General features: G+C 36.6%; 1 long non-coding RNA gene across 2 annotated transcripts in view; it reads right to left on the minus strand.

Moving 5' to 3' along the window:
• Positions 1 to 10800, minus strand: part of LOC102024625 — a 62914-nt gene extending 52114 nt beyond the window's left edge. For both annotated transcript variants that reach the window (XR_262467.1, XR_001235758.1), the window contains exons 1-2: positions 10715 to 10800; positions 1640 to 1716 (exon numbers count right to left, since the gene is read on the minus strand). This is a non-coding gene — a long non-coding RNA (uncharacterized LOC102024625). The remainder of the gene's footprint in view (positions 1 to 1639; positions 1717 to 10714) is intronic.
• Positions 10801 to 11045: the final 245 nt, after the last annotated feature.

The raw sequence follows: 11045 nt of genomic DNA on the forward strand, positions 1-11045 counted from the left end.
GGGTATCTTCCCAGAAGAATTAAAAACATAGTACCACAGTGATATATGTGCACCTATGTTTATAGCAGAAGAATTTGTAATAGGTAGATCTTGGAAACAACCCATCAACTAAGGAATGGATAAAAAAGATGTGGTCTTTTTTTTTAAGATATGGTCTTTTTATACAATAGGATACTACTCAGCCAAAAAGAAGGATAAATTGGAGACTTTTATACGTAAATGGATGCAACTTGACACCATAGTCATAAATGAAATAAACCAGACACACACGTGTAAACATCATATTGTCTCCCTAGTATAAGAAGCTGAAAGAGTAAATAAGATCCAAAATGTACAATAGATATTGTAAAATAGGAAGAAACTTCAAAAGGAAAGAGAAACTGAGATGGGAAATGGAGAAAAGAAGGAAGGGACAATCAAAAATAAATAAATATATATATATGAAAGTTAAGATAGTTATACTATTAGTTACTCTTAGTTCATTGAAAAGAATGGTTTGTGCTAATATTGTTTGCACAATTAAATGCCACTATCTTGTACTCAGAGTAACTAAAGATAACAATACACAATATATTAACCACTGTTACCCTCCTATTATCTTTTTTTCAAATTTTTTTCTCTTTAAAATAAAAAAAAATTGCATGTAGGCAAAATACATTCTGAGTTATCACCACACAATCAAAAGCAAAGCTTTGGAAAGAGTCCATGCCTAGAGTGAGGTCTCCACATTCCATTGTTCACTTATGCCCTTCTACATTTATGTATGGCTTAAGCTGGCCTTTCTCCTGATTGTACACTGGTATTTCCCAGGGTGACCTTCCAGATGAATTCTCTACACTGCTCTGTGCTGTGGCCCAGGTAATTGACCTCCTGGGCCTTCTGGCTGCTAAGCAAGTTCAGCAAATGGAAGATCAAAGAATGGAAGGAGTCTGAATATTTATGCTTTCCATCTCTCCCTATTGTGCCAGTTTAAGAGTAACTATGTTCCTTTATCTAAAACCACAGCTTCTGGGAGATATCCCTTCTCCCAAGACTAGAAGCTCACTGAGGTTTGGCAACAGGTTCCTCCCCTTGTCCCTTGTTGCTAGTCCTTCTGTGCTTCACCTTCTCCTGGTGATTCCCTGCATCCTCCCCGCGCCTTTACACACAGTCCCATCACTGAGCTGTTCCCAGAGTGGACCATCTGCTTCCTACTGAGACCTTGAGTTATGCAGACCATACCCAAGGATGACTGCACACTATGCTTCCTACCACATCCATGTTTGCTTTCATGTCAATGAGCCAGTTTGCATTATGCCGCCAATTTTAAAAGTCGTGAAGAATCTGTAATTTATGTAAACATGAATTTGCATAGCAAGTGAACAATAAATGGAAAATAATATTATTATCCTTTTCATGTTAGTGGCAAATTAGCTTTTGTAATTAAAAGAAAAGCAATGGAAATACTTTAGGAAAGGAAAATTTTTAATTAATGTAGATGTACTTTTTAATAATTAGAAGGTTTCAAAATGAAACAGCCAGCCTTATAAACAGAATTTTTGTGCCAGTGGCCTTCTACCCCCTTCACAACACCCTTATAAGGTAGAAGTGTCATCAGCTTTTTGTTCAGGTATGGAAACTGAGACATGGAGGGACTTACCCAATGGCGGAGCTCTTAAATGTTGGAGGTAGCATTGAAATCTTACTCTAGGGCCAGATTCTGCACTCGGTACTCATCTGAAAGTCCAAAGGAGTAGTTAGAAAAGGTTCAGGGAGAGAAAAGCATTGTCCAATTAATGATTGTTGGGTACCATGTCTTTATCCTCCTACCTCACCCTGCCCACCTGAGTCATGGTTAGCTATGGCTACGGTTTACTGTGTCATAAATTCTCACTCTGACAACAAAAGGAAGGATAAATTGGATATAGATAAATGCTGAAATGGATAACCAAGTGTATGTGATGACTCAGGCTGGGGGGGGGGAATAAAGCATTGTAGGGAAGTATGAGATAAAGTCTTTATGAAATATATGCTTCTTAAATATTTGACAGCTGCTGAGAGTCACCTGGGAGAGAATGAGTAATCTATGGCAAACAGAGGAAAGGTGAAGGGGTGCATAAAACAGCAGTAAGCCATGTCCTCTGCATGTCTTGAATCTTTCTAAATGAGAAGAGCTTTGTGGTCAGTGATGCAAAATTGATTGAGTGAGCTGTCCTTCAGTTGGTTAATCCTCTGTACTAGCATTTTGAAATGTTATCAAGTCTCAGAAATTATGGTGCATGCCATGAAATTTATGTTTGGCAAATAGTTATCAAAGAGAGCACCAGCCTTAGTAAACACATGGTATTGGGGAAGAGGGATGAGACTTGATGCTTAGCCTAACATTTGATTTCGTTAATAAATAATATATTAACAAGTGAACAACCTGGCTTTCATCCAAACCACTCCACTTTAAGTGCTTTGCTAAAACTTACCAATGGCATTTACTTCTATAAATAACAACCACAACTGGAATAGTACATCAGTGAATATCTTATAACAAATTCTCTTTTAAAGATCTTCATTATTGCAATATTTTAGAGAAATCTTTGAATTATATGGCTGGGGATTTAGCTCAGCGGCACAGCGCCTGCCTGGCAAGCGCAAAGTTGTGAGTTCAATTCCTGGTACCAGAAAAAAAAAAAAAGAAAGAGGAATTAGATGGTTGGAGAGTGGTACCTAACCACCTCTACTGGACTGATATATGTTAGCATTTGACTATATACTGTGATAAAGTCTTTTTTGCCTATTACATGATAATGTAACATGACATAGCATAGTTTTAGTGCTGGAAGACCACTAACTAACACTGTGGCCTTCATAACCTCTCCAAGACTCACTTTTGTCATCTTCCAATAAGTGTTCTCCAGAATGCTCTCTAGTTCAGAGAATTCTGTTTCCATGGTCATAAGTACAGACTCATCAAGAAGAGTGCAAGTTTCTCAAAACTCATATTTTTGTTTCTCTCCAGTAACTTCATGCTGAGAGAAAACACTGAATAAATACTTGTCAGTACTTTGACTGACAGGTGAAAATATAGGTTTGAAATGATAAGCAAAAAATAACAATAGGCTAGTAATAGGATCTAGTAGCACAAAGAGTGGGATGTAAGAAAGACCTAATGTTCTAGAGGGGCAATTAGCAAACTAGGATAAATTTATCTCATCTGCAATGAAAAATAAACTGAAAATGACTCATTTATTATAAATAAAGCCTCCAAATAATATTGTCAATGGATAAGTCCAAAATAGACCAATAACTTAGAATTCATAGCAAAAAGACAAGCAGATGTTTTTTGATCATTGCTTACATAGAAATTAGAACTCACCTTTGTTATTTGTAAGGGGAAGAAAATCAAATTGCTCAAAATATAGAAGTGGCTTGTCGCATTCTAACAAATACTGAGGTATTGTATTAGCATTAAAATTTCCTCTCTAGCTAGCTTCTATTTCAGTGTCTTCAGAGAAAAGATGATTGAAATTGTATGAAAAAAAAAAGAATGAAAGGATGTACAGGTAATCAGGATCCAAGTCTCATTTTGAAGAAAGCCTCAATTTTCTGGGGCTTGTTCTAAAAAGAGAAGCTAAAATTTGATTCATTTATGCTCTGGATTACTTCTAAACCTATTCATGAGTACTGATCTTCTATTTTGTTCTTTCTGGTCAATAATTACTTTCATCTTAAATCACACATGATAAGTGACATTTAAAAAATGATGGAGAATACCCTTATACTGATAAGAAAGAGTATGGGAAATTAAGTACCAGAACATTCAGATATACCATGACGTCACAGCAACCTGAAAATCACCTTGTTTTTTAGTTTGTACACAAAAAAATTAAGCAAAATAGAGGATGAGAGCCATAACTACTTTTAGAGACATACTGACCTCATTTATGTTCATCAAAAAAATTTCAAAACAAATATAGTTAGATATAGTAGTAAAAAAAAGAAAATATTTTCCAAAGTATTCCTTGAAGAGTTTAACATTTTCACTTATGAACTTCATGAATTAAAGGTTAATAACAATCCTTAGCTGATACTTTGTCTCAGGATAAAATAAAACAGGCTGGGGCTGTAGCTTAGGAACAGAACACTCGCCTAGCACGCACATGGCCCTGGGCTTCACTCCCAGCACTACAAATGATAATAATAATAATCTTTAAATTTTAAAACTCTACCTGAATTGATCTTTAATCATTTTTATATTCTTATAAAGATATGTGAAAGCATTTCCCACGTTATCTCTTTCTATTCAAATGTAATTTATATACCCCAAAATTTATCATCTTCCAGGGTACAATTCAGTGATTTTAATGTTCTCACACCTGGGGGCTGGAGATATAGCTCAGGGGTAGAGTACTTGCCTCGTATGCAGGAGGCCTGGGTTCAATCCTCAGTGCCATAATGTGCAAAAACTTACCCAACTCTGTCATGAGTTAAATTGTGGCATCTCAAAATATACACTTAATTAGAACCTGTGACTGTGACTTCATTTTGAAAAATATTCATTGAAATTTAATGAGAAGCACAATTAAATTCTTATACACTGAGCAGTAAATCCAATGATAATATTGTTTTGAGGGGTGTTTGTTTGTTTGTTTGTTGAGACAGAGCTTCCCTATGTAGATGAAGCTGGCTTTAAACTCACTGTGTAGCCCAGGTTGGCTTCAAAATCATGGTGATCTTTCTGCCTCAGCTTTCCCAAGTGCTGGGTTTACAGGTGTGCACCATCACACCCACTTATTGATAAGTGTTCTTATAAAAAAGGGGGGAACATAGAGGAAAAGGTGATGTAAAGATGAAGGCAAAGATTGAAATAAGTGGCTACAAAACAAGGAATGACAAGAATTGCTGGAAGCTGTCAGAAGCTAGGAGTCTTCCTCAGACTCCACAGAAACAACCCTACTGACATCTTGATTTCAGATTTCTGGCCTCCAGAACTATGAGAGGACAGAATTGCGCTGGGCAAGCCACCATGTTTGTAGTAATGTTATGGCAGCCCACGAAAACAAATATCACAACCAGCTAAGCCCGGGATATCTTCATCACCCCCAAAAGAAAGCTAGTAACAGTCCTTTCCCTCTCTAAGTCCTAGTAACTATTAACTACTCTCTGTTCTGAGGATTTTCCTATTCTGCCTTTTTCACATAAATAGAATTGTGCCACATGTGGCCAATTGCATCTGGTTTCTTTCACTGACATAATGGTTTTATGCATGTTACTGTATATAGCATCATTGCATTCCTTTTTTTAGTTGAATAAAATTTCATTGTATCGATACACCATATTTGGTTTATCCATTCACCAACTGATGGACATTTATGTTGTTTCTATGTTTTGGCCATGAATAATGCTGCGATGCTCATTATTATACAGGTTGGGCACATTTTCAGTCCTCAAGTATATAAATACACCCAATTACCTTGGTTGTACACAAACCTATTTCATCATGGTTATCTTATTTGTTGTCATAGGATTATTCATAATATTCCTTTATAATCCTTTTATTTATGAAAGTTTATAATGTTACCTTCTCTTTTGCTCTTAGGATTAGTTACTGGAGGCTCTTCTCTTTTTGTCTTTGCCAGTCATGTTTACTATTCATCAATTTTGTTGATTTTTTTAGAGCACTAGTTTCTGGTTTTGTTGTTCTCTCTGTTTTTTGTTTTTTTTTTTTCCTAATCTTATTTCACTTATTTCCCCATACTCTTTATCATTTTCTTTCTTATGCTTTCATTGGGTTTAATTTATTCTTTGTTATTTATTTTTAAGATAGAAAGCTAGGTTATTGATTTAGGATTTTTCTTCTTTGTTAAAGACATTTGAGGCTATAAATTTCCCTCTAAGCCCTGCTTTATCTTCACCCCATCCATTATATTATGTTTTGTTTTCTCTAATTTCCCTTGTGATTTTTTTCATCCATTGATTATTTAGGAGTGAATTCCTTGACTTCCACATATTTGTACATTTCCCAAAGTTCATTCTATTATCTTATTTCTAAGTTAGTTTTATTCTGGCCAGGTCTATCTTATATTTCATTCCTTTTAAATTGATTGTTTTATGGCCTACTATATGGTCTGTTCTATATAATGGTTTGCATGCACTAGAGAAAAATGTGCATTTTCTACTTTGGGTGGTGTTCCATAGTGTTAGGTCTAGGTGAGTATAACGTTGTTAAGTCTTTTGTTGCCTTGCTGATCATGTCTCTGGTTTTCTACCATTGATATTCTTAGATTGTTTACTTCTTTCTTCTATTTAGCTACTTTTTTCTTTATGTATTTTGGAATTCAGTTGTTAGATGTAGATATAGATAACTGTAGTATTTGTTTTATTGGTTGTTGATCCTTTCATCAGTATAAGGTGTTTTCTATTTGTATCTAATAACAATTTCGTCTGAAAGTCTCTTTCATCTGCTATCCATAGAGCCACTCCATTTCTTTCCATTACTATTTGTATAGTGTATCTTTTGCTATCCTTTTACTGCCAACCTGTGCCTTTGAAACTGAAGAGTGTCTCTTGTAAGTAGACAACATATAGTTAGATTGTGTCTTTTTATCCAACTTCTGCCTTTTTATTGGAGTGTTTAATCTGTTACATTTTATGTGTAACCGATAAGGTAGAATTTATGTTTGTCATTTTACTTTTGTTTTTTATATGTCTTCTATTCTTTCTTCCTGTATTTGTTCACTTCTAACTTATTTTGAGTTATATATTTTGTTTGCCCTCAAGGCTACTACAAAGCTGAGAAGAGGGGCTGGGGATTTAGCTTAGCGGCAAAGTGCCTGCCTGGCAAGCGCAAGGTCGTAAGTTCGATTCCCGGTACCGGAGAAAAAAAAAAAAAAAATAAAAATAAAAAAAAAAAATACAAAGCTGAGAAGAGGCGGGTACAAATAGGACAAGTTAAAATCCACAAAGCCCAATTTTATGAGCAAGGTGCATCTCATAAAATTTTTTCTTGAATACTTTTTGAATTCTTGCCAGCCTTTGCCTAACTTTGTTTTGAAAAAACATTCTTGACGATTCTGGCGGTGTTTTCATTGCTCCTATGGAGAAGTGAATTTTTAGAGGTCCTTCTAGCCATCCTACTTTGGTCACCTATTATCTGTTTTGATCCTCTAGTAATCTTGTAGAAAAAGAGGTATGCCATTATTATCATTGATCAGTGGAGAAAATAAGTATAAGTGTTTTGTTGGTGCCATAACAAAATTTCTGAGAATTTGGCAGATTAAAGCAACACAAGTTAAATCCTACAGTTGTCCAGGTCAGACAGAAGTCTGGCACAGGGCTCACCAGGCTAATGGCAAGGTGCTACCAAAGCTACATTCCTTTCTGATATCTGTAGGGGAAAAACTCCCAACTCCTTGCTGATTTCAGTTGTTGAAAGGATGTAGTGCCTTTTAGTCATAAGGCCAAGTTCCTTTTTTCCTTGCTGGCTGTCACCTGAGGGCCATTGCCAACTGATCTAGGTTTCCAGTGTGCCTTGACTTGTGGGCACCTTCCACAGTCTTCAAAATCAACAGTGGGTCAGGTCTTTCAAGTCACTTCTGCCTATATTTTCATCCTCAAATATCTGAACTGTCCTCCTTTCCTTCTTTTCCACTTTTAGGAACTGGTTAATCCAGAACAGTCTCCATTATCTTGAAGTTTGTAATATAACTCCATGTGCAAACTGCCTTTTTCCAAGTGACATCTCACATGTTCTAGGAACTACGGCATGGCATCTTCTGTGCAGGACAGGAAAGGGACACGGTTCTGCCAACCATCTGACAGCTCAGAGAACAAAGCTAGCAAATAGGTCTCTGACTCCTTGCTTATTTCACCACAGGAAGCATAGCCAAACTGCCTACGTGATGCTTTCAGGAACACTTCGACCAACCTGCTACTTGTAAGTACAAAATCATAAAACATTGCAATATAAAGACACTTCTGAGTCCAGCCCTATGCTCTCACAGGTGAGGAAAAAGAAGGCCACATGGAACTTAGTCCTAGTCTAAATTCCCAGAAATTCTAGAACTCGCCCTTCCCTAACTTACAGTTCTTGTGAATTTTTCCAACACAAAATTCTTTCATTAAACATATACCCCATCTCATAAGATACCTCACAAGATACTCCATCTACACAAACCAATCTCATAATATTCAACTACAACAGCTATGTAGAACTTGGCTCATAAACATTTATTCTCATACTGTCAACCACTTTCACCTACCCATGACTTTCTGAATCTCCCATTTAAATTTTATGACTTCAACTTCTTTTTACAACTGCTCTAAAACTAAGATTTTCATATAGATTCCCTCACTCAAAAGCAGCAAAGAAGAAAAACTACATTCCCTTTTTTCATTATGCTGATTGATTTGTATGAAATCTAATCCAGAACAAAGTCCCTTTATGATTTCTCCAAATGATATTTCAAATTATTACTTATAAAGAACAGAGAAGGAAGGAGGAGGAATTAGTTTATGTCACAGCTCCATATCCCATTTGAAGTCAGCCCTACAGACCCCATCATTTCTACAGTGGAGAGCAGTGGGCCGGCTACTGCATTTAGGCCCATCCTAGCTAAATCATGGTAGATGTACATTAGAGTACTTTGTTAGGCATTTTTCCTTACAGAACAGAAATGCAGGGGCTGGGGATTTAGCTCAGCAGCCAAAGCGCCTGCCTGGCAAGCGCAAGGTCGTGAGTTCGGTTCCCGGTACCGGAGAAAAACCAAAAAAAAAAAAAAAAAAAAGAACAGAAATGCATGAAATCCAATACCATTTCTACTGGATTTCGAGTTGACATGCTTTTTCACACCATACTAGCCTTTCTGTGTTTTTCTCAGCCTCAGCCCTGCCCAGGACACCTCTGTCTGTCCTCTTGATATCAGCTGGGCTCATTGACAATGAGGTGGCCTCCTCATCGCTTCTCAAACTCCTTGTGTATCACAAAAACTGCATTCTTCTCATAGCCAGCAGGTTACTCTAAATTAGGATCAACAAACCTGACACCCATTACCTTTCCTGTGGGCCATGTCCGAATTTTTCTGTACTTTTTTCGGTCTCATGTTTTTGTCTTTTCCTTCAAAGAACTGACATCTCTCTTCCAACTCAAATTCCATCATATATGCACTTCATTCCTTGTTTCCATTCATTATATTTTCTACACCAATGTCTACCTTGCCTCTGGTTCCTTCCCTTTTATCTTCAACCCTATTTGATTCTCCCCAGTAAATAATCCCTCTCCTCACTCCTCCCCCATATTAACGAATTTCTTTCTTCGGGCTTTTACTCACCCTTTTCCCTTACAGGTGGGCTTTTGTTCTCAGTTGTTTTCTCTGCATAACACATTCAGACATTTATATTTTCTAATCACACAATCTAATGTTATTTATTCATTGTTTTTCTCTTTTATCTCCCTGCCCCAGTTTCATGGATGAGCAGTTGCCAATTCCTATGCATTCTCTCTTCAATATTTCAAATGTATACCATCCTCTCCAACCTGGAGTTTACTGATTGTAACTACTGAAATGCTCCCCCTGCTTTAAAGCCTTTCAAGAATGCCCACAAGCTGAAGGTCAGGTCTGTATCTTCCTTCTCTCTGAATTGTCTATAAACACCTATTACTATGACTACCATAAGCAGTATACAACATGCAAGATCTGCAAACTGATAAACAGACTCACAGTAAGGGAAATCTTTTTGGGAATATAATTATTAGCAAGGAATCCTGGAATGAGAAATTTGCAGTAGGACAGTCACACTATGGAGAAACCACCTGCAGATTGTTGACTCAGAGATTCTAGCAGTTGCTTAGTTTATTGCTCTTGTGTCCAGGGTATTCTTTTATGACAACATGGAACCTAGTTTGAATAATTCTGAGTTTCAAATACTCTAAAAGATTTCCAAATAATATGAAAGCTAAACTTTTCGCTAACATTACATCTTCAGACTTGAAAACATTACTAAGTAGTCGAGCACTGCATTATAGACAGCTGGAATAAATATCATTGAGCATTGGTTACAACATGGAAAAAGACTCCCTAAGAGCCGGATTGTTTCTGCACACTATTTATGTTCTGGCCTCTGATTTGCATCATGACTGATCTGTAAAGTAAGTGGAACCAAAGTGGCAAAAACACTGAAATTGGCACTATAGCAAATCTTGTAGATAAACAAATTTATACAAGCTAGCTTTGTAAGCCTGAGGATAGTATGACTTTAAAAATGAGGTGGTCCTTAACTAAAAACATATTTTTGTTATTGAGGATTTTTTTTTGTTTTGGCAATGAATTATTCAGTACTCAAAATAGCATAATCAAAAAAAGGCAACATTTTTTAAAGACACCAGCACTCAGCATATCCTATAATTATGACACTTTAGCTGTTGTGTAATTCTGAGAAGGACAATTAAAGCTACTAGAGGACATCATCACAGTTCTCTTCTTGTAATCATAAATCTCTCTTTTTAAACATTTAAAAGTCTGCTTAATACAGCATGTAGATATATAAACAAATAAAAATTATTCCTCAAAAGCCACAATTACAATTATTCATTTTGTAACACCAATACCCATAAACTTTAAAAAGTCAGAGGAAATTTGGGAAATCAAAATAAGATAATAGAACTAAAGGATATATAATGAACACTACTCTTCCCACCCTTTTTATTAGGCTATCTTGGGCAATTAGCTTGCGGGACTAATCATACGTGATTTCTGTTATCCTGGATACAGAACCAAGAGTAGGAAGGAAAGCTTTTTTTTTCTTGAATAGGAAGACAGATTGAAAAATGGCACAAGTACGGATAAGCTCTGAAACGGAATACACACAGAAATGTGGGTGCTTGAACTTGACAAAAATGGGGTTCAGAGCTGAGCGCCAGGTCTCCAGTTGTGACTATCACCCTCCGAGACGGTCACGCGTGGGTTACAGTACTCTGCTCCCCCTCTGCCATGTGCACACAGCGCCACGGAGCCAAGCACCTATGAGAGGGATGTGGGCTTTAGAATCAGTCTGGGTTCGAAATTTGGTTCGGTCAT

This window comes from Chinchilla lanigera, unplaced genomic scaffold (assembly GCF_000276665.1).
Source record: "Chinchilla lanigera isolate Chin_1 unplaced genomic scaffold, ChiLan1.0 scaffold00047, whole genome shotgun sequence".
NCBI classification, from domain to species: domain Eukaryota; kingdom Metazoa; phylum Chordata; class Mammalia; order Rodentia; family Chinchillidae; genus Chinchilla; species Chinchilla lanigera.